This window comes from Carassius auratus, unplaced genomic scaffold, assembly GCF_003368295.1.
Source record: "Carassius auratus strain Wakin unplaced genomic scaffold, ASM336829v1 scaf_tig00023612, whole genome shotgun sequence".
NCBI classification, from domain to species: Eukaryota; Metazoa; Chordata; class Actinopteri; order Cypriniformes; family Cyprinidae; genus Carassius; species Carassius auratus.
Window position 1 is genome coordinate 407,763 of NW_020525285.1, and position 12,416 is coordinate 420,178.

Sequence of the window (12,416 nt, forward strand, 5' to 3'; positions counted from 1 at the left end):
CTCTGAATAGTGTTTTACCTGCAGTAGAGCGTTGTTAAACTCACCTCTGAATAGTGTTTACCTGCAGAGGTTGTTAAACTCACCTCTGAATAGTGTTTTACCTGCAGTAGAGCGTTGTTAAACTCACCTCTGAATAGTGTTTTACCTGCAGTAGAGCGTTGTTAAACTCACTCTGAATAGTGTTTTACCTGCAGTAGAGCGTTGTTAAACTCACCTCTGAATAGTGTTTTACCTGCTGTAGAGCGTTGTTAAACTCACCTCTGAATAGTGTTTTACCTGCTGTAGAGCGTTGTTAAACTCACCTCTGAATAGTGTTTTACCTGCAGTAGAGCGTTGTTAAACTCACCTCTGAATAGTGTTTTACCTGCAGTAGAGCGTTGTTAAACTCACCTCTGAATAGTGTTTTACCTGCAGTAGAGCGTTGTAAACTCACCTCTGAATAGTGTTTTACCTGCAGTAGAGCGTTGTTAAACTCACCTCTGAATAGTGTTTTACCTGCAGTTAGAGCGTTGTTAAACTCACCTCTGAATAGTGTTTTACCTGCAGTTAGAGCGTTGTTAAACTCACCTCTGAATAGTGTTTTACCTGCAGTAGAGCGTTGTTAAACTCACCTCTGAATAGTGTTTTACCTGCAGTAGAGCGTTGTTAAACTCACCTCTGAATAGTGTTTTACCTGCAGTAGAGCGTTGTTAAACTCACCTCTGAATAGTGTTTTACCTGCAGTTGAGCGTTGTTAAACTCACCTCTGAATAGTGTTTTACCTGCAGTTGAGCGTTGTTAAACTCACCTCTGAATAGGTTTACCTGCAGTGAGCGTGTTAAACTCACCTCTGAATAGTGTTTACCTGCAGTAGAGCGTTGTTAAACTCACCTCTGAATAGTGTTTACCTGCAGTTGAGCGTTGTTAAACTCACCTCTGAATAGTGTTTTACCTGCAGTAGAGCGTTGTTAAACTCACCTCTGAATAGTGTTTTACCTGCAGTTGAGCGTTGTTAAACTCACCTCTGAATAGTGTTTTACCTGCAGTAGAGCGTTGTTAAACTCACCTCTGAATAGTGTTTTACCTGCAGTAGAGCGTTGTTAAACTCACCTCTGAATAGTGTTTTACCTGCAGTTGAGCGTTGTTAAACTCACCTCTGAATAGTGTTTTACCTGCAGTAGAGCGTTGTTAAACTCACCTCTGAATAGTGTTTTACCTGCAGTAGAGCGTTGTTAAACTCACCTCTGAATAGTGTTTTACCTGCAGTAGAGCGTTGTTAAACTCACCTCTGAATAGTGTTTTACCTGCAGTTGAGCGTTGTTAAACTCACCTCTGAATAGTGTTTTACCTGCAGTAGAGCGTTGTTAAACTCACCTCTGAATAGTGTTTTACCTGCAGTAGAGCGTTGTTAAACTCACCTCTGAATAGTGTTTTACCTGCAGTTGAGCGTTGTTAAACTCACCTCTGAATAGTGTTTTACCTGCAGTTGAGCGTTGTTAAACTCACCTCTGAATAGTGTTTTACCTGCAGTTGAGCGTTGTTTAAACTCACCTCTGAATAGTGTTTTACCTGCAGTTGAGCGTTGTTAAACTCACCTCTGAATAGTGTTTTACCTGCAGTTGAGCGTTGTTAAACTCACCTCTGAATAGTGTTTTACCTGCAGTAGAGCGTTGTTAAACTCACCTCTGAATAGTGTTTTACCTGCAGTTGAGCGTTGTTAAACTCACCTCTGAATAGTGTTTTACCTGCAGTAGAGCGTTGTTAAACTCACCTCTGAATAGTGTTTTACCTGCAGTTGAGCGTTGTTAAACTCACCTCTGAATAGTGTTTTACCTGCAGTAGAGCGTTGTTAAACTCACCTCTGAATAGTGTTTTACCTGCAGTTGAGCGTTGTTAAACTCACCTCTGAATAGTGTTTTACCTGCAGTAGAGCGTTGTTAAACTCACCTCTGAATAGTGTTTTACCTGCAGTAGAGCGTTGTTAAACTCACCTCTGAATAGTGTTTTACCTGCAGTTGAGCGTTGTTAAACTCACCTCTGAATAGTGTTTTACCTGCAGTAGAGCGTTGTTAAACTCACCTCTGAATAGTGTTTTACCTGCAGTAGAGCGTTGTTAAACTCACCTCTGAATAGTGTTTTACCTGCAGTAGAGCGTTGTTAAACTCACCTCTGAATAGTGTTTTACCTGCAGTTGAGCGTTGTTAAACTCACCTCTGAATAGTGTTTTACCTGCAGTAGAGCGTTGTTAAACTCACCTCTGAATAGTGTTTTACCTGCAGTAGAGCGTTGTTAAACTCACCTCTGAATAGTGTTTTACCTGCAGTTGAGCGTTGTTAAACTCACCTCTGAATAGTGTTTTACCTGCTGTAGAGCGTTGTTAAACTCACCTCTGAATAGTGTTTTACCTGCAGTAGAGCGTTGTTAAACTCACCTCTGAATAGTGTTTTACCTGCAGTAGAGCGTTGTTAAACTCACCTCTGAATAGTGTTTTACCTGCAGTAGAGCGTTGTTAAACTCACCTCTGAATAGTGTTTTACCTGCAGTTGAGCGTTGTTAAACTCACCTCTGAATAGTGTTTTACCTGCAGTAGAGCGTTGTTAAACTCACCTCTGAATAGTGTTTTACCTGCAGTTGAGCGTTGTTAAACTCACCTCTGAATAGTGTTTACCTGCAGTTGAGCGTTGTTAAACTCACCTCTGAATAGTGTTTTACCTGCAGTTGAGCGTTGTTAAACTCACCTCTGAATAGTGTTTTACCTGCAGTAGAGCGTTGTTAAACTCACCTCTGAATAGTGTTTTACCTGCAGTAGAGCGTTGTTAAACTCACCTCTGAATAGTGTTTTACCTGCAGTTGAGCGTTGTTAACTCACCTCTGAATAGTGTTTTACCTGCAGTAGAGCGTTGTTAAACTCACCTCTGAATAGTGTTTTACCTGCAGTAGAGCGTTGTTAAACTCACCTCTGAATAGTGTTTTACCTGCAGTTGAGCGTTGTTAAACTCACCTCTGAATAGTGTTTTACCTGCAGTTGAGCGTTGTTAAACTCACCTCTGAATAGTGTTTTACCTGCAGTTGAGCGTTGTTAAACTCACCTCTGAATAGTGTTTTACCTGCAGTTGAGCGTTGTTAAACTCACCTCTGAATAGTGTTTTACCTGCAGTAGAGCGTTGTTAAACTCACCTCTGAATAGTGTTTTACCTGCAGTAGAGCGTTGTTAAACTCACCTCTGAATAGTGTTTTACCTGCAGTTGAGCGTTGTTAAACTCATCTCTGAATAGTGTTTTACCTGCAGTTGAGCGTTGTTAAACTCACCTCTGAATAGTGTTTTACCTGCAGTTGAGCGTTGTTAAACTCACCTCTGAATAGTGTTTTACCTGCAGTAGAGCGTTGTTAAACTCACCTCTGAATAGTGTTTTACCTGCAGTTGAGCGTTGTTAAACTCATCTCTGAATAGTGTTTTACCTGCAGTTGAGCGTTGTTAAACTCATCTCTGAATAGTGTTTTACCTGCAGTTGAGCGTTGTTAAACTCACCTCTGAATAGTGTTTTACCTGCAGTTGAGCGTTGTTAAACTCACCTCTGAATAGTGTTTTACCTGCAGTTGAGCGTTGTTAAACTCACCTCTGAATAGTGTTTTACCTGCAGTAGAGCGTTGTTAAACTCACCTCTGAATAGTGTTTTACCTGCAGTAGAGCGTTGTTAAACTCACCTCTGAATAGTGTTTTACCTGCAGTTGAGCGTTGTTAAACTCATCTCTGAATAGTGTTTTACCTGCAGTTGAGCGTTGTTAAACTCACCTCTGAATAGTGTTTTACCTGCAGTAGAGCGTTGTTAAACTCACCTCTGAATAGTGTTTTACCTGCAGTAGAGCGTTGTTAAACTCACCTCTGAATAGTGTTTTACCTGCAGTAGAGCGTTGTTAAACTCACCTCTGAATAGTGTTTTACCTGCAGTAGAGCGTTGTTAAACTCACCTCTGAATAGTGTTTTACCTGCAGTAGAGCGTTGTTAAACTCACCTCTGAATAGTGTTTTACCTGCAGTAGAGCGTTGTTAAACTCACCTCTGAATAGTGTTTTACCTGCAGTTGAGCGTTGTTAAACTCACCTCTGAATAGTGTTTTACCTGCAGTAGAGCGTTGTTAAACTCACCTCTGAATAGTGTTTTACCTGCAGTAGAGCGTTGTTAAACTCACCTCTGAATAGTGTTTTACCTGCAGTAGAGCGTTGTTAAACTCACCTCTGAATAGTGTTTTACCTGCAGTAGAGCGTTGTTAAACTCACCTCTGAATAGTGTTTTACCTGCAGTAGAGCGTTGTTAAACTCACCTCTGAATAGTGTTTTACCTGCAGTTGAGCGTTGTTAAACTCACCTCTGAATAGTGTTTTACCTGCAGTAGAGCGTTGTTAAACTCACCTCTGAATAGTGTTTTACCTGCAGTAGAGCGTTGTTAAACTCACCTCTGAATAGTGTTTTACCTGCAGTAGAGCGTTGTTAAACTCATCTCTGAATAGTGTTTTACCTGCAGTTGAGCGTTGTTAAACTCACCTCTGAATAGTGTTTTACCTGCAGTAGAGCGTTGTTAAACTCACCTCTGAATAGTGTTTTACCTGCAGTAGAGCGTTGTTAAACTCACCTCTGAATAGTGTTTTACCTGCAGTAGAGCGTTGTTAAACTCACCTCTGAATAGTGTTTTACCTGCTGTAGAGCGTTGTTAAACTCATCTCTGAATAGTGTTTTACCTGCAGTAGAGCGTTGTTAAACTCACCTCTGAATAGTGTTTTACCTGCTGTAGAGCGTTGTTAAACTCACCTCTGAATAGTGTTTTACCTGCTGTAGAGCGTTGTTAAACTCACCTCTGAATAGTGTTTTACCTGCAGTTGAGCGTTGTTAAACTCATCTCTGAATAGTGTTTTACCTGCAGTAGAGCGTTGTTAAACTCACCTCTGAATAGTGTTTTACCTGCAGTAGAGCGTTGTTAAACTCACCTCTGAATAGTGTTTTACCTGCAGTAGAGCGTTGTTAAACTCACCTCTGAATAGTGTTTTACCTGCAGTTGAGCGTTGTTAATCTGGAGCATATTGTTTTATTGCTTTGTCTTCTGGGTAAATTTCACCTACATAAAGCCAGAGCCATCCATTGCAAACCTAACTTTAGAATGTTTTCATCTGATATAAAGTCCCTTTTTACTTCCTTTGAGTTCAACGGATTTGACATATTCTCAAAGGCTTCAAAAACTTGTAACATTATTGAGTCTATTGTAAACTGTCTTTAAATTATCCTTTCTTTCCTTTACAATTTGTTTGTAATTTTTTTTTTTTTTTTATCTTTAATATGTCTTGTAAATTTGTGTCTCTAACAGAACCTCTTGTGATGATGTCCGTTTGCCCCCTGTTGCTTCAAATATGTTGTTGTTCTTTCAAGTGCAATAAAAAAAAAAAAAAGGATGGAGAATGCTGTACTCTTCCTGCAGTCAGATAGACAGGGTCCCTACGCAGTGTTCACTGCTCCCTACTCCCTGAGCACGGTATATCAGTTGAAGTGGACTTCTCTGACAATAACCGCTCATTTGGAACGCTCTGCAAACGTAATCAAAGAAAGTCACCGATGGGGTCGCACAGATTATGATATAAATATATAAGACTACATTCATATTTAAATTTTTATTTACAATCACATTTAAAATATGTACACTATACAATAAAAAATCATTGAGTACTATATAATGAAAAACGTATGTTTATTATACACTTTAATTGACAATTGCTGCTATTACTTGACTATTAACAGAATTGAAGCCCTGCAGTCATGCAAATATGAAAATAACTTTTATTTGGTTAACTGTATAGCCTATATGTGTTTTTAATAAATGGTCATATAATTGCATAGCGGTCTCGTGCGCCTTCTTCCTGCGCACAGCCGTATAGTAAACACTGAGTAAAAAAAGTTAAATAAAGAAAAATGGCAGAGCCTCGTCTACAATCCGTAATGAATATGAACGAAGACAGCGAAGACGGCCGTTCTGACTGGTGATGACGTGCTGCGCGCAATGACAGTTGGGGAATAATCGCTCTCCACTTCCTGTGAAGTGATGTATCGATGTTCCCTTATTCCCTGTGCCGTGCTCAGTGCCCTTCGAACTGAACATGTTCGCTCCCTTCGGATTGGAATCTCACTTAAGATGGCGGAATACCCTGTGAAGTCCACTTCGCAGTACACTTACGGTCGAACGGGACGCACCTAGAGTGTCTGGATCGACCTTTGACCCCTGTAATACAGTAAGGTGTCTCCCTCTACAAGCGATTCTCAGAATCACACAGTTACAGATCTACAACAGAGTTCCTCAATTAGTTTTCACAGGGGGCCAAATTCTGCAAACAATACAAAGCCAAGGGCCACTGACCTATATATACCTATACCTATATAAATATATATATATATATATATTATATATATATATATACACCAATCTCCAGACTCGATCTCTTCTCTCCACTTTCCTTAATTGCAGATTCAATTATTAGATCTGTCAGCATTAATATTTTTATACTTCAAACTGTAACACTGTGTCCCAACCAGACGTAACGTGATAAAAAGTATCTTTTCTGTGTAGTTTTTGTCCTAACCTGTGACAGTGACACGTGACAATAAGAAACAAAGAATTGATTATCTTTCAGTGTCCACTTTTCTTTACTTCTCACTTGTTTTTGCTGTTACATCTACACTGGACTCCACAAACACTGCAAATCATTTGAACTTTGTGTCAGCACGTCATAAACAGATCGAGTCGATTCAGTGCATGGTTGAAGAGAGACTTGAGCTTGAGAGGCAGAATATACTTCCTAAGACTTACATACTCTCTCTCTCTCTATATGTGGACAATTATATTCATAAATCAGTGTATCGCTTTTTTCAAAAGGAGCTTGTAACATCTCCATACGTGGTGTTTTATTGGAGGAATGTGGTTGATCTTTTTGTGGTGACTCCAATCAAACACATATCTTTTGGGATTGTCCTCACACACAGCTCTTTTGGATTGAATTCTCTAATCTTATCCATCGCAGTGTGCTCCAGGGCTTCTTTCTGCTTTTACAGGATGTACTCCTTTAATATTCAAAAATTAATGATTATTTTATTATCATCCTATTGTCACTTCCTGCCAAATTAAAAATTCACTGCAGTAAATTCACTCCTCAAAATCCTTTATATATTGATTTTGAAAAAGAGGTTCAACAGTATATCTGAACTATAATCTTACAAAAATCTTAAGGCTTTTAAAACAATTAATTAAATTTTTCTAGTTTGTTTTGTTAAAGCTTTGGTTTTGTATCATTTATTTATTGTTACATATGTCTATTAATGATGCTTTGCATGTTATATCACCTCTTTGTATTTTTGTCTTTTGTACCTTGGCATTAATAAAAAGAGAAAGTAAAAAATGAAGTACTTGAATTATATGGGAATCCGAAGTCCCCAGCCATTAGAGAAGTCATGTTTATGTTTATATACAGAGCTAAACAGCCATCTAGTGGTTACACGATAGTATTACAGATGAGAAATGGTGAATATTCAGGGCCGCCCCGAGGCATAAGCGAACTAAGCGGCTGCTTGGGGCCCCCCAATCATTTTTTTTTTTTTTTTTTTTACAATTAAATAACTTAAACAAGTGATACAAATGAATGAATAATGAACGAATAAATGAATAATTCAAGACAAGAAATTTCTTATTTACCAACAACTGCTGCTGTGTCTGCTAGCGTCTGAATCATGCGCAATTGCGCAGACACCTCGCGTGCATCGACAATTCGCGCCGGCACGCAAATGCGCGTCACTCTAATAAATGATAAGTCATGTTACAAAAAGGTTGTATCCCTCTGGTGCTGAAAAGAGAAATCAGAAAAGGACATAAAGTTGGCTTGACGTTGGACGTTTGAGAGTCTCAAATTTAGGGACCGTCTCTAAAGTTACATGCGATATTGATTTACACTTTTCTAATGTCAGTAGCATTTGAGGAGAAAGACTTGCAGTTATAAAACAATTGTAATGTGTTCATTCAGTTGTCCGCTACAATGCACACCTTATACATTTTTAATATATATTAAAATAAATTATAAATCATTTAGGGAAAAATGAGGCCCATTTATCACTTTTAGCAACATTACTGTGAAAGTTTTTCTTCTTTTTTTCAGGTTCCCTTACGAAAATTACCCATGATTTTATCAATAACACCACAAATCATCGTTCTTGTAGCCATGGCAACTGCAAATTAACCATGGTTTTGTTACTTCAAATAATATTTTACAAAGAAGTATTAATATACTTTAATCTTTTTGTTGTTGTTGTTGTTGCTATAAAAAAACAGACTTAAGCCATCAATAGCTTTTAAAATGACTTAAAATGCATTATATAAAAAAACTATGAGGCAATAATGATTGGTTAATAGTAACACTGTTAAAATACTTAATGTAGGCAAATATAAAATAAACAATTTATGTACATGTTATTAAAAATTCCTGCACAGGGAGCCAAATGCCATTTAATCGCTACTGTTACATTTTTGCTATAGATGATACAGCCTATATAATTTCTTCAACAAAAAACGTGCATATCACAACCCTTACAAAAATAATAGTAAAACTGCTTAATTTAAAATAATCTTTTGCATGATTTCTGAATGCTTAAGACTATGAAATAAAATAGTCATAATAAAGCTATAGCCATGGGTAAATGTTGAATGCTACAATTGTAATCAGTAAATAATACAATTTATTCATTTACTTTTTTTATTTGATTAAAGTTCTATTTTCACCCCTATAGTAGGTGTTTTTTTTCCATCATCATATTTGAGGAAGGGAGGCAAAACAATACAATCCTGCTGTCCCGATGTCATCAGTGACTTTGCCTCCTGAAAAGCTAGGAAAGGAACAATTTTGAGGTCATTGTTGTACAATTGTCATTGTTGAATCCTAGCTGTTCTTATGTTTGCTTTCATTATTTAAGTTTTTAAATATTTTTGTAACATTATATTTTTTATTATATTAATGTTTGTCTATTTTGGTTTCATTTAAAATGTTGCACATTTAATACACATTTGCATTTGGACATTGGCAAATTATTTATTTCATGTTTTGTGACAGTTTGTTTTCAGAAGTTTAAGAGTAAAGTATGTTAAGTATTGATTTTTATTTATTTATTTTGTATTAATACATAACCTCACTGTATTAATTTATAATGTAACATTATAGCATGAAATTTGTGTCAATAATCTTGAAGCAAAGGTGACTCCACGTGGAGGGGTCCCCAAAATCAAATTCTGCTTAGGGCCCCCAAGAGGATCGGACCGGCACTGAATAGGTTAGAGATTAATACTTTAATAAATATTGTAGTAATATTTTGTAAATCACCCCTTAGATTACAACATGTATGTAACATAAAAATAAATATCTTTCTTTAAGTATCATCAAAATTACAATGTAATATTAAAATAAACTAATATATCATATCACCAGTTGAAGAGGAGAGGGAAACTGCACAGCTCGAAATTCAGTATGAACACATAGCCGAAAAGTAGGAACGTATAAAATATTACGTTTAAGTTATTATTATTATTTTTATTATTATTATTAATTACTTTATGTTTTATTATTTTATTAGATTTTTTTCTGTATGAGTACGTTAAAATAACTCTTTGTGTATCAAGAACGATCCTGATCCTGATCTTGACATATGATGAGTTTATTGAACCAATCAGATAAGAGTAAATGTAGAGTCAGCGAGTGTCTGATGTGATTGGCTACAAGAAGGTGGTTAGACCCGCCCCCTCTCCCTCGTGCTTACAGAACAGTCAGTGAGAGAATCGCGCCAAAATTGTAAGCGAAGAGAAAAGACGGAGCTGTACATAGCGGTAGCTTTAGCTTTTTGCCTTACATACACAAGTCATTTAGACATTTGCAAAATTACACCTTCACAAACTCAGTGTCTTCAGTTCACAACACAACATGCAGCTCGTCTGTATGGACAACATATCCCTCGACTAGAAAACACATCTCTAAACTCTATCATAATGTATTAATGTCTTCAGCATTGCTCAACAAATATGTTTAGGTGTTTCTAGTCATGAAATTACTAGGATATATTAAAATTCAGTGCCACCCTCAGGCTGAAAAACTGAACTGCAGGAGATTCATCTTGACTAAGATTACATTACATTTTCATATTATACTCTGTACATTGTGCCACAAAATTAAAGTAGATGAGCATGATGCTTTTACGTAATGAAGTCAACATCTTTTAATAAATATCTAGCTATAGGACTTTACATGCCTATTAATGTTTCCAAATATATTACAAATTCTACTTCAAAAACCATTCGTTGTGGGTAATTTTAATTTATAAAATGTTATCAAAAGCAACAAATAATTTATTATTAAATATATCATTTTATCCTTAAATAAGAAAACAAACTTAACAAATTCCCATGAGAGGATCAGTCATGCAGGTATTCTTTGTTGCATCCAGATGAATATGGGATTTAAATCCTGCCATGATTCAAAACTGAAAATCTAGTTCTGAAAGGTTGAAACTAAGTGTTCGAAAACTCAAAATCTTACAAAAAAAGTTTTGCAAGCTTGCAAAATGTAAAAAAATAAAAATCTCTCTGCAAACATTATGTTGTTTTTGAGATATCCTTCTTCAGAACTGCAAAAAAAAAAAATTACGATGTTGCGCAAAGAATTTTTCAGAGTTTGAAATGTGTCACTGTTCTCCCACTGTATTAGATTGCAACTCTGAAAACAGAGCTTTGCAAGCTTGCAAAGTGGTAAAAAAATAAAACATCTCTGCAAACATTATGTTGTTTTTGAGTTTTCCTTCTTCAGAAGTGCAACACTCTTTTTAATGGTGTTGTGCAATCATTTTTTCAGAGTTTCGAATTTGTCACTGTTCTCCCAGTGTATAGTTTATTTTCAAGATTTGAAACCTTGTATACCTGAAAACTGGTGTGCCAAGTTTTGAAACTCTGAAAACTGAGGTTCGAAAGGGTGAAACGTATTACATTACATTACATTCACACTCCTATTGCAGACAGTTTTTTTCAGAGCTGAGTTTACAACACCCACTTTGCGGAGATACTCCAACACAGTTGCGAGCTTGCGACTCACGTGATTTGTGGCAGCGAAAAAAAAGCCTGGAGGGAGGGCCTTCTGCTCTTGGCCAATGCTTTGCTGTCTGCTGACGTACAGTCCAATCACAAGTCGTATTTACTGGAAAGGTGGGATTGACCGACTGCTCCGCCAATGACAAAAGCACACAGGATACGCAAACAGAGGATGCACAGATTTCTGGCCACGAGGCGGTCCCGTCTAGAATGGCGTGCGGTCCGGTTCTAAAATAAGGTTACCGACTGGAATTCACCATACAATTGCCAGTAGCCACTGAGTTTACCACTGATAGTCCGGCGGAGCATCAGTACACACTCACCTCACTTTCCTCACGCAGCGGACCACTGACTCTCTCTTCATATAGAGACCGAATATTACTATTAAAGTGACTTCTAAAGTGCATCCAAAAGAATATTTAGATATTATATTTAAATATTCAGAAAGGTGTACAGTGTATTTTTTACTTTCATTAAAATATTTCAGTTAAATTATAAATAATTGCCTATTACAAATTTATGAATGCATGGTTAACTTTTTTCTGCAATCACTATAGGCTATATGTATTGAGACATTTTAAAATCTATATTTTGTAAAAAATAATAAAAAATAAACCTGAATTACAAGCTAAACATCTGTATTTTCATATATTATATAAGTAGTATATATATAAAATATAAGTATATATATATATAACATAAGTAGGCTAATAAATATATAATGTTTAAAACATGTGATAAAACTATTTGTTCTCCACCATATCACTAAAATTGATACTGTGTGAGTGTGTGTGTGTGTGTGTGTGTGTGTGTGTGTGTGAGTGTGTGTGTGCGTGTGTGTGAGTGAGTGTGTGTGTGTGTGTGTGTGTAAGAGAGTGCTTTCTGCATTGAGGATATTCTGTAGTCTCAGATCTTCGTTTGGGTAAATCTTTACTGGATTGTCTGTACTCAATCCTTATCCATCTTCAAGAATCAGCTTAAAACACATCTCTTCCAAATTTATTTGACCCTCTAACTTTAACACTCACTATTCTTTTAAAAAAAGCTTATTAAGCTTTCTAATCTTTTGTATTCTATCGGTTTTCTTTTTTTATACAATTAACAAAGGTAAAAAAAGACCTCTAACACCAGCTTGCTCTATTCTTTTTCTATTCTATCTGTTTTCTTTTTTCTTTAAAATATTATTTAAAAGCCTTTGTTACGTGTAAGCTGAAACTTGTTATAGCACTTGTATATCATTGCTCTTTTGTTGTTTTTTATTGCTTCCATTGTCCTCATACGCTGTTTGT